Below are 12472 nucleotides of genomic sequence, written 5' to 3'. Positions count from 1 at the left end.
TCTTCTTATTCAAAGGGTGTTTCCATAAACAGATCAGTACAGGGTGTTCCATATTTATGAGTAGAGATACAAAGATGCGGTTTTAATATAACCTAACCTAACATAGTTCCTGAGTTCAACCTCTGAGTTCCTGAAATACAATGGAATTTTACGTAGAATCCAGTGGCGTAACTAATTACGGCTGGGGTCTGTCGTGTTTTCGAAATATGAGTCAAATTTATGTTTTTTTTTTTAAATGGGACACCCTATTATATTATTTTCTTATTTTATTTTTCGTGTTATAAGCTTTCTAAAAATATAATATTATACTGTATACTTTATTTTCACAAATAAATTAAAAAATCAACCTATGCAGGGTGCTATAAATTCGAGGTACGAGCATTGGTAATTCAGTAACCATAATAGATATAAACATGGTTAAATTAGGAGAAAGTTGCGGCTTGGGATGTTCATCAAGATGCAATCAAAAAAGTTTTAAAAATTTCAAGGATTGCTGAGTTATTTGGAAAAACGGATTTTTTTGAAAATCAATTTTATTTTTTCCCGATTTTTTTCCTGTCGTTACTTTTTAGAAAACCAAAAAACTAATTGCACATTCTCATAGTCACTTTATTAGGGCTATCTGATAGTTTTTTTTAGATTTCCAAATTAGCTGATAATTTGTGAGATACATTACCTAGCCAACTTGATTTTTTTTAATACGGACCTGCATTTTTCATTTCCGGTTTTGAAAGAATTCGGTGTCCTCAGTATAAAAAAACATAAGTACATTCGGAAATATAAGAAGAAAATCTGTTGAAAGGGTTACACAAAGAATTGAACGAAAAATAAATGCATGCAATAGGGAGGGTGGTAAGTGGTAACCCTTTCGTAACATGTAGAGCATTAGAAACTTGTTTAAAGAAGTTGACATATTTATAATAACTACGCTTAATATTAAGCATATTATTAGATCGTACGTACATTGAGATTTTGAATTCACAATAAAAAAAAGTTAAAAATAATATCTTTAAATCGCTGATCTAGATATTATTTATTTGAATCTCTCAGTTGTCTCGATTTTTCTTATTCATTTTTAATTAGCGCTCATCTCAATATTGTTGCAATGAATATAATAAGGTTAAATCATTTAAAAATCCAGAGTCGGACTCAGAACAATTTTTTGTGTTAAAATATCACAAACAAAAAAAAAACTCTGGCATATAGTTGTGCCCTTGATTAAACAAGGGTTGTACTCAGGAGACTGAATTCTTTCAAAACCTCAAATAAAAAATGCAGGTCCATATTTAAAAAAATTAAGTTGGCCTATGTTTCTCACAAATTATCAGCTAATTTGAAAATCTAAAAACACAACCAGATAACCCTGATAAAGTGGCTATGAGAATGGGTAATTAGTTTTTTGATTTTCTAAAAAGTAACAACAGGAAAAAATAAAATTGATTTTCAAAAAAATCCGTTTTTGTCAAAAAACTCAACAATCCTTGAAATTTTTGAAACTATTTTGATAGCATGTTGGCGAACATCCCAATGCGTAACTTTGCCCCAATTTAACCATCTTCGTATCTACTATGGTTTCCGATATACCAATGCTCGTACCTCGAATTTGTATAGCACCCAGTATATAGTTTAAAAGAATATTATTTTATTTTATTTTATTTAGAGATCCGAGAGCCCTCGGAGCCAAAAACCCATCCCGCCCCCCGCGGATCCGCCCCTTGCAGCTACTAATTCAGCTTACTACAGCTTCAATTGCATTTTATAGTGTAAATTTGAAGTTTTGGTTAAAAAATAAGAATATCCATTAAAAAGTAACTAAATCTCGTTTTCGATTTTCGAAAATGCGCCTTAATACGTTGTTTTGTTAATTTTTTTATAAAATATATTTTTTTTATAAATATTTGAAATTGTACTATAAAATACTATATCATCGTAAATAACCCCAGGGATATGCTTTATTTTACATGTAACGGCCATACCACGTTGGCGCACCAGTTCCCGTTCGATCACTGAAGTTAAGCAACGTCGGGCGCGGTTAGTACTTGGATGGGTGACCGCTTGGGAACCCCGCGTGCCGTTACTTTTTTTAATTAAATCCTTTGAGATTGATTTTTTTAAATTGACAAATTTTAATAACATTCCCGCAAAAATACCATTTTTAAATGTTATGTCTAAAAAATAAAATTTCCATTTCTTTTTATACAAAATTAAAACAACCTATTAACATAACAGATGCTTAAAAATATGAATAATTTATATAAAAAATATATAAAATAAACACCAAAACATTAAAAATTAATTCACATTATCCAATTCCGTATGTGAACTGATTAGAAATAAATATTATTTTGATTCAAAAAATATTTTTTTTTGAATCCCATCAAACATTTCAGTGTGATTTCAGGTTTAACTTGAAGGGAGGAAGGCCAACTTGAAGATTAAATATTACTTTTAATTTTCCAGTCACGAGTTCGGCAAAAGAGCCTCGAGGCACAGAGGATATCGAAAATCCCTTATAGAATTACTATCGGTCTCGGTTCCAGACGGCAGACGTTTCGGAATTTGAAAAGGGAAGCTGGGAATTTATAGGACCTAAGCCCCCCCTCTTTGTAGAATATAGTCATAATCCCATTTGTTTTTTACCTGTGTTGTAATATTCGACGACTTATTGTATGGCTTAAAGTAATATAACTGAAGATGATTTTTTTAGCAAAAGAGATTATTTCCTTACATTCCACATGATTTAACATCATTTCATTTCGTTATTTTCAGAGAAATTCTCCAAATTCTAAATCTCTATTGCTGCTCTATTTGTACCAGTAGGGGACGCTACTCTAACGTAAATGTTTATTTTTGGAAGTGTAAAATAATGGTACAAATTCTAAATAAATGAATAACAATTTTAAAATGATTCTAAACACAAGAAATAAATATAATAGCTTCAATATTCTTTTTAACTTCATTATAAAGAAAAAGTGTTTGTGTGTCACTTCATTCTGCTTCACCCATAGTATAGATGGGGTTCTCATGCTTGTCTGGTTTACAGAATTCACAGATCAATACAAACTCCTCGTCGTCACTGTCAATACCAGCACCCACTTTTTACACTGAAGACATGAAATCCAACCTTCAGATGAAGTTAAATATTTGTCTTGACGGTACAAACATAAAGCGTCTCCTTCCCCATCGCAGACTCCTCAGAGCTTTCTTCTTCAATCTTTTTTCTTTTGGGCATAGACATCTTTGTGGCTTTTTACTGTTTCTGGCCGGACAGATCCCTTTTAACTTTGTTTTTTTTGTGATTTCGTAGCCATTCCGTTCTGCTCCGAATCCGAACGTTTTTAATATCAACACACAACATATCACCAAACATTTCTTACCAATGTCTTGAAGCATCCATGTTGTAGGGTGAAATAATCAACAAGCCCGGAAATAATTCAAAAATTAACTTTACTTTTGCATCTTGGTTAGCGAAACGCGCGTCCAGTACAAAAGGAAAGTGTTTTGGTGTATTGTGCTGATTTAGTGTTTTATTTTGCTGGTAAATTATTCCTTCTATAATTATGGTGCTGTGTAATTGCCAAGTTGTTATAATTACTTTTTATAGTGGAAGAATTGTGTTGCGAGACTTGGCATTTTTTTACATTCCATGTTTTTGATGTGATCTCATTTCTTTTTGTAGGTTAACCTCCTATTTTTTTCTCGGGTAATATATCAAATTCAAAATATATATCTGCGTGTGGTAGTATTTTTCCTATAGATATCAAATTCCAGGAAATTATTAGTATTTCTAATAACTAATACATCTAGAAATGGTAATCTGTCGTTGTTCTCATTTCATGTGTAAATTTAATGGAAGGAGATCGATTATTTAACTTTAAAATAAAATTATCTATGGTGTCTGAATATGTGTCAAAAACAGCAAAAATATCATCCACATACCTAACCTATACTCTTGGAAAATACTCAAACTGATTCTTAGCCTCCACTTCAAACCTGCTCATGAATAAATTAATCAAAAATGGAGACAATGGATTACCCATTGCTGTACCTTCCCGCTGTTCAAAGAAGTTGTTATTAAATTGAAAACAATTTTGTTTCATACATAACGATGTAAGCTCAATATATTCAATCACAGTTTTGTTGTCGAGACCATTTGCGTTCAATAATTCCTTCAAGTAGCCTAAAGTATGTGGAATTGGAACACTTAGGAACAACGAAGATACATCAAAGAAGAGGAAATTTCACCTTCATGCAATGTTATATTTTTAAATTTGTTAATGAATTCAATATTATTTTTAACTGAGAAAGAGGGTTCGTGATTAGGTAAATTTTCGAACTCCCTTGATAACCATTTTGCCAAATTATAAGTCGGAGAACCTACAGCCGAAACAATTGGGCGCATAGACTAATCCGGTTTATGAATTTTTGGCAACGCATACAATTTTGGTAATGAGGGATTGGATACTTGCAATTTTCTCTTTAAAGAAAGATCAATAAGGTTGTTACATTCTTTTAGAGTTTTTTAACGTCTGCTATCATCTTAGACAAAAGATTCTTTTTCAAATTTATGTAGGGACCATTGTCGATTAAGTTGTTATCGTAATAGTCTTTTTTAACTAATATAACAACCTTATTTCCCTTATCAGCTTTTAGGTAGAAACAATCTTTGTTACGCAAACTCTTGACAATAGATATTGTGCTACTTGTTAGATTTTAATGATTTACTTGAAACGATATTTTTTGATAACTGATTTCTGCAAGCCTCTCTTGTAAATACTTTAGAAGCCTCGGGTAAGTGCTGAATAGCAGTTTCAACACCCACGACGATTTCCTCCAAAGCGCTACCAGATTTGGGCAATGCAAACTTTAAACCTTTGTTTAATAAACTGAACTCTTCTTTATCAAAAGTCTGCGAAGCAAATTTCTCTATTATGTTTATGTCCCTTTGGAAAACATGTTTGTTTTTAGAGCTTTTTAATTTTTTAAACTTATTATTCAAAATGGACATTTTCTTAACAAATTTTGAATTGATAACCACAAACATATTTCTCTGACAGAGACACCAACATTCATACTCTACATTAGTTAGCTTATAAGTAAGCTTTTTGTAAAGTCCGTAGGTTTCAATTTCAAACATACTTCGTTTACTATACAGAAATTTGATTTCTAAAACGAGCCATTTTTGTTTTGCAATTTTCTCTACCTTATCACTAACCTTACTTTTCGGAATATCAACTTTAATAAAACTAGGATAAACTGAATTGGCTTTGCATGATTTAAGAAACCAAATATCTGCTCCTAATAACCTAATCTTAGTACTAAACTTACGATAAAGATTCAGTACCGTTGACCGTGAAGCCATCGAAGATTACAGTTGAGGGTTGGAAACTTTGGTGTTACACAGCAAAATGTAACACTAAATCACCACAATACACCAAAACACTTTTACTTTTACACTGAATCAGTGAAACGATATTACAATGAACATTACTCTGAATCACTTTTACACTAAATCAGTGTAAAAGTAAAAGTCTTTTGGTGTATTGTGGTGATTTGGTGTTTTATTTTGCTGTATAACACCAAAGATTCCAATCCTCAACTGTAAGAAATAATGCTAATAAAAGTCACAACTACCCTGTCCCAAAAATTTGGTCAACGGAACCATTGAATCGGATTCCCAGAACTATTATTGTATAACTCACATTTAATTCAATATTTAACAGTCGGTGTTTCACTGACTAACTAAAAGCTTATATTTTTCATCGTTCTCTATTACTGCACGACTGCATTAGTTAGCATATTTCTTTTCGTTCCAGATAAAAGCCACGTAGAACGCGCGCGATAAAATTTCTTTTGGAAGAGTGGTTGCGGACGAAGCGACGACGGGAACGTGCCAGAGAAAATTAGGGTCAAGCAGAAACGACGAGAAGTTATCTTGACATCGTTCGTGTCGGAGCCAACTGGAAACCGTTATCCGCCCATTCCAGACTCGCCCGATTCATGAAGTCGCTTCCAGTTGGATTTTGCCCAAGAATATACTGTCCCGACTAATGGCTCCAAGCAAACATTAATTCGGAAAGAGACTTTTATGCGTCTATTCTGGTATGAAAATGAAGCAGATATTTTAATATAAGTTCTTGCATTTAAAATATAAGTAATTGAATTATGAACCTTAAAAATATATATATATATATATATATATATATATATATATATATATATAAAGACACACATTATCACACTGATAAAAATATATTGTTACACTGATAAAAAAGATGGACTTGAACTAAAGTCGTCATCGTTCTTGATAAAAAAAATTTAGTGGCAAGAGAATTTATTTTAGCGTAAAAGAAAATATTTTGCCTGAAGAAAAACTCTATTAACTCAAGAAAACTGGTTCTCTTGAAAAATTCGATAATTTCTCTTGAATCTATTTTCATTCAACCAAGTGCATGTTACTTTGTTTTAAGATAATAAGAAAAATACGCTAGGAAGTACTTCATTCAAGAAACATGGCCATTTTTCCAATAGCAATATACTCTTGTGATGAAAAATAATAACGACACGCATAGACGATGACGAAGGACGGTATATACAATCAGTCGGCAGTCCAATCAGTCGTACATCGCATTTCATAGGTCGCACATCATAGTACGCACGGGTTTTGTTGCTTGGAATCACTTCACTTGGAATTTTGCATAATTTGCTTTTTAAATGCATATCGTATAGCAAATTAGTGATCGTTATTAACATGCATTTGTCATTTTTTATGGACAAATTTTAGGATATATGGATTCTTTAAAGGAGTTTCTGAAAAAATGGAAATTAGAGCATTTATTTGCTATATTTGAAGGTAAGAGACATTTACCTAATGCACCTGTTTAGATAATGCATGCGTGACTATAGAATAAGAATATAGGTATCGATTTTTTATGCAAATAATTACTATTATAATTAATTCAAGTCGTCGTATTAAAAAATTCAAAATGTGACCAAAGCTTATAATTTTAATAATTTATATTTGCTTTACTTTGATTAATCGTGATGTAACATTTTTTTGTAATTTGTAGAGTGATGAACCACCCCAAAAAATACCCAAGGAGTGAAGAAGCAGAAATAACCTAAATTTATCAGAAAATAATATACCTCGTATCTAATATGCCTGTATATGATGTATAGACTTCTCTTATATCAAAATAAATTTTAGCTGAGTCAATAGTATTCGCTATTGGTTTAAGAAAAGTGCCACTTTAATCAAGAAATGTCCCTTTTCAATCAAGAATTTTTGCATGAATCAAAGAGACTATTGTTCTTGTAGCAAGAACTTCTTTGCATATTCATTTTGGGTCAAGAGTGAAATACTTTGGACAGATAGATTCTTCTATTCTCTAAAGTAATTTTTTAAAGCTTATGAAAAGATAGCTAATGCTTTGTGCAAAGAAACGTCGTTCTTGGCCCTATTGAAAAGCGCCAATCTTTTGGGTCAAAGTCATATTCATTTTGACTGAGAGATCCTTTTTTTCAGTGTAAATAAGGAGTAGGGGAAAGTGCCCTCATATGAGACTCCTTTTTATTTCTAATTATTGTATTTGGTTAATTTTTAGTTTTTTATAGACATCAAAATTACACAGTCAAGAAAAAATATCTTTGTTACTCATTCTACCTAAGTGCCACCTCTACTTTCCAAGTGGAAACTATGTTAAAGCGGAACTCAAGAACCTGGGAGACTCCATTCGTAACCTGGAATGGGAATTCTCCAACGGTCTAAGACACTATTCGAAACATTTTTTCCGAACTTACGACAGAGAAATATCAAATATTTTCCTTGATTTACGTAAGAACAATTCGAATTGTCACGGGGTTTCTAACAGCACACTGTCTCCTCAACGGCGAATGCAGATTCTGTGGGGAAAATGGGGAAACACCAGAACATCTCATCACTGAGTGCGCCCAGATGACAACCGTTCGTGCCATAAACTTTGGTACCTACGGCTGATGTGGGAGATGGAGAGCTGGCCTCTGTGAAGCCGTCTCAGATACTGGCTTTTGCCAAAGCCCTGAGACTGGATGATGAGTTATAAGTCGTTATAGCTCAAGAAAAGCGGAACACACAATAGATCTGCAAGGTTGCGGTGGTTACCCCCCCCCCTCTAAAACTATCTCCATTCTACATTCCATCTAAGTGCAGATCCTAAAATTTATATTTATTTGGCATCTATTACAACTAAAATTTTTTAGCAAAACAATTTGGTCATTCTCAAATGCTGTCGATTGAGGCAGCAACGGTTCTTAATATATGACAATATCATATGACTTTCCAATTAATATTGTATCATTCAAAACTTTTTCTAAATTTAGATTTTTTTTTAATTTAGAATTAGATTAGATTAGATTTAAATTTAGAATTAAGATAAATTTCCTAATATTAAATATTATAATTATATCGATTATAGTCTGTCCAAGACCCTTGACAGTGATAGATGTGTCTGTCATTTTTATTTCAAAGTAGTTTATTTTATTTTACAAAGAAATAAGTTGGTACAACTGTACAACTAGAAGCCATAGCAGGAAATTAATATATTTAAAATTTGATTGATAAGTGATTACTTCAAAATATTGCGAAAAAAAACTGTATAAAACTAAAAAAAATGTAATCGAGCTATTTTATTTAAAAAAAAAGCTGTATGTGTTAATACCAGAGAATAGGTACATTAAAGAAATGCTAACTTCATGTTAAAAAATGGAAACAGACGCCACCTGGTGTCGCCTGGCAGTACTAGCTAAATTGAGGGGAATTGGAAAATTTAAAAGAGGGGAAATTTTTAAAAAAATATTTTTATAAGTATCACTCATAGTATCACTGACTTACTATTTAAAGTTAATAAACATATTTTTTATTACTTTAATATAATTTAATGTATTAAAAAATATGTCTATTAACTTTACACAGCAAATCAATGATATTATTAAAGACTTATTATTTTCAGAGAAAATTCATAGTAAATAAATTACACATTAGTAAACAATATCATTTATTTTTTAGAGCTGCAATTTATATTACAATAATATTGAAATATATATATTTTTTTAACAATGAAAAAAGAATATCCCGGAACCTGAAAAAGAAAGATGATCAATTAATGACTTAAATTAGTTCAAAATACATTTTGCAAATAACTAGTGGATTGGAAAAATAAACATACTATTAAAAAGACATTTTAGTAGTATGTTATCATCTATTTACTGATAATACATAAGTATATAATAGGTAAATAACATGCATAAGGCACTATGATACAACTACCTGTATCATGATAACACACTAATATCACAAAAAATATATGCTAATTTAAATTCCTTTAATGATCTAATGAAACACTATCTAGCCTCAATGCATGCCATTCCAAAGGTAAAAAAAACTGTTATACCAAATAAAGATAAGCTGAAGAAAACATAAACCAAGCCAACGTGCATAAACAACCAAAAAATGCATCAAAAAAATACTTTTATCAGATCATACACTTGGATATATTATGTATTTTATATATCGCACATCCTGTTCAAAAGTTTACTAACTCAAAATAGAGAATATAGAGAACATTGTCAGGAGAAGTAAAAGAAAATTTAAGTTAAAGCAATATGCTCCTTTTTGCATATTAATTATTATTATTATATTTATCAATATAACTTATTTACTAATACAAATTTATTCCACAGGAATAAATAAAACAACATAAATAAAGCAAACTATTTTATTAATAATAACACTTACCAAATGTTGTAACTTAAAGGTTGAAATTAACTTTAATCTTAATTTTTTAAAACCAGTACCTTTTGACGTTGTTTTTCTGCAGTATTAAAATCTAAAATCCATTATTTAGCTATCGTGTGATGTCGATATTTTACAGCTACTCCAGTAGTATATGTTTAGTCCGATCCTTGGAGCATATACGAGATGCACTTATATTTATCTACGACGAGATGGTATACAAACTTTATTGATGGTAACTTTATTGGTGTATAAGACTTTCTGCCTAGGCAGCGAGTATTAACTGTAAACTGTGTTAATTTTTCCTCGATTTTTCCTCCACTTGACTTCAAAAGACACAAAACACACGTAATAACACGAATCAAAATGCATCATCTTCCAAAACGCAGATATTTTACATAAATTGACACAAAATTATAACCAATAATTTGGCCAGACTTTGACAAGCCTCAAAAATCTAAAAGCGTGTTCATGCATCGGCGTCCGTTTGTCGTTCATCGTTCCTTCAAACCAATAAAATTGAAATATGGTCTGTCATTATTGAAATAAACCAATAAAACTGGTTAAAAACAATAAGAGACGACGCATGACGGATTTATATTTGAACCCATCCATAGTTAACTTAAAAAATATTAGAAACTTTTTTTAGTAAAATAAATAGATTGGTATGGGACGTCATCTGCTTTTCTTCTGTCATCGTCAGTTGAAATCTTACTTGAGAAAAAAAAACAGAATATAGTAATTTAGTTTCTCTAGATAGATTTGATAGTTGCGTTTCGTAGCTACGGAATGAATTGATTTTCACTAGTAGTGGGAACTATCGAATGAATACTATCGAAACATTCGATAGTTGCAATTCATTCGAATAATTCGATAGCTAGTAAGAAAACATTCGTTGAAAACTATTCGAATAAAAATTATCGAATAGATGCGTCATCTGCCTTGAAATATTGTATTCTAGTAATTCGGCAGCAAAAACCATTCATTTATAAAATTCATTCATTTATCAAATTCGTTTATTCGTCAGGATCGATTATAATAAAATATTAACTGGATTTCAGTTGTCGTCCGGCGACGTAGGTTTCTTTCCTAGAAACCCGACAGCGGTCGGTGGCCATGCTATGAAAGAAGCCGACATCTTTGATTTTTTGCGGAGTCAAATAAAGATAAGGACACATTATTTTTTTTATTGAGGTGCTAGTATTTATTTACACAGAAAATACATTATGAAGGGCGCTGTTGCCATATATTCGTATTAGTTGGTATTAGCAAAGAATATTATTCTTTAGCATTAGTTAGTTAGGGATAGTATGTCTAATGTTTTGCATTTTTTTTTATTAATATTCTGTTATTACACTGCAATAATACTTTTTATTTTGGATGTAGGAAAATTATTTTTAATGTTTTTAAGCAAAGACTGGTTTAATAAATAATAATAACAGTAATAATTTGTTATACCTATTAACAACGAAATTTAAAATCATTTAATAATATAAACATTTTTTTTAAGTAGTAGTAAAATATAAACAACAAATAGAAGTCAAAAGTATTTATATTAGATCCTATTTAAAAATAATATAGTCTCTAAATGGCAACGTTGGTTTATTAAATAATAATAGTTACAGAACTAATTTGTTATATTAACAACAAATTTTAAAATCATGAAATATAAACATTTATTAATTTTCTAAGCATGCAGTGTAATGGAAGGAAAATATAATTAAAAAATTAGAAATCAAAATTATTTATATTACTTTATATTACTATTTAAAAATAATATTTACTTTTACTGGCATTTACTTTAAAAAATAAATGAAATATTTCTTCGCAATAAACTACATGTAAGAGAATTAGCATAAACAAAATACAAACATTGTTAACTTTTTTTTAAATTGGCACGTCATTAAGGGTGTATTCCAAACTTTCAATTTAATTTTTTCACCCCAAAATTTGAGTCCAATAACCATTTACTTAACCACATTACTTAAATATGATTATTAAGTTCAACTAATTCATATTATTAAAACATCCAAAATACAAATATGTATTTTTAAAATTAATTGTAAGTTCATCTCATCTCTCTTAAAAATTGTTACTTCTCAAAATTTCCCATTAAAAAAATGCAATCTAACCATAGACTTAAAATAAAATATAGACTACACTATTTACATCTCAACGCGGACAAACAACCTTTTTTGTACACATGTTTACTTCTGGGTACAGTCGACCGAGCCTTCCTCATCCAGCCTATGTTGTCACGTCTTTAATATTATCAATATTTTTTTTCTTGTTATACACATATATTGAGATATTAATACTACAGTTTAATAAAGTAGGTTTTAATATTCCATAGATGTATTAAATAGTCCTTATACTACTAAATTATAAGTTGGATACTGTTTAAAAAGGATAAGTTCTTTACAATATGACAACACCGATTAGAGGCGAGGGAGCCTATTCATTCATTTATTACCTTGTAGTACGCGTCGCACGTGTGCGGTAAAGCTTTGTTGCCGCTATGTTCCCGGCTGTATTAACGCATTTTCTTAGCTTGTAGTCCTTAAGTGTTTATTTTATTGACTTTTTCTGTTCAAGAACTATAAAATATGGTTCGCCAGTGCCAAATTTGCAAGAAAAATTTGACTTAAATAATTCATTTAAGTCTTGAAACTCTCAATTTACCCATTAGGAGTCAATGGCGTT

At 30.6% G+C, this 12472-nt stretch overlaps 1 non-coding gene across 1 annotated transcript; it reads left to right on the top strand.

The window, feature by feature from the left end:
• The first annotated feature begins 1962 nt into the window (after positions 1 to 1962).
• Positions 1963 to 2080, top strand: LOC115883707. Its single transcript, XR_004050436.1, has one exon. It is a non-coding gene; the product is annotated as a 5S ribosomal RNA (ribosomal RNA).
• The last annotated feature ends 10392 nt before the right edge of the window (positions 2081 to 12472 follow it).

This window comes from Sitophilus oryzae, unplaced genomic scaffold, assembly GCF_002938485.1.
Source record: "Sitophilus oryzae breed Bouriz unplaced genomic scaffold, Soryzae_2.0 scaffold_1976_pilon_pilon, whole genome shotgun sequence".
Classification (NCBI taxonomy): domain Eukaryota; kingdom Metazoa; phylum Arthropoda; class Insecta; order Coleoptera; family Curculionidae; genus Sitophilus; species Sitophilus oryzae.
This window is presented reverse-complemented; position numbering and strand designations above follow the sequence as displayed.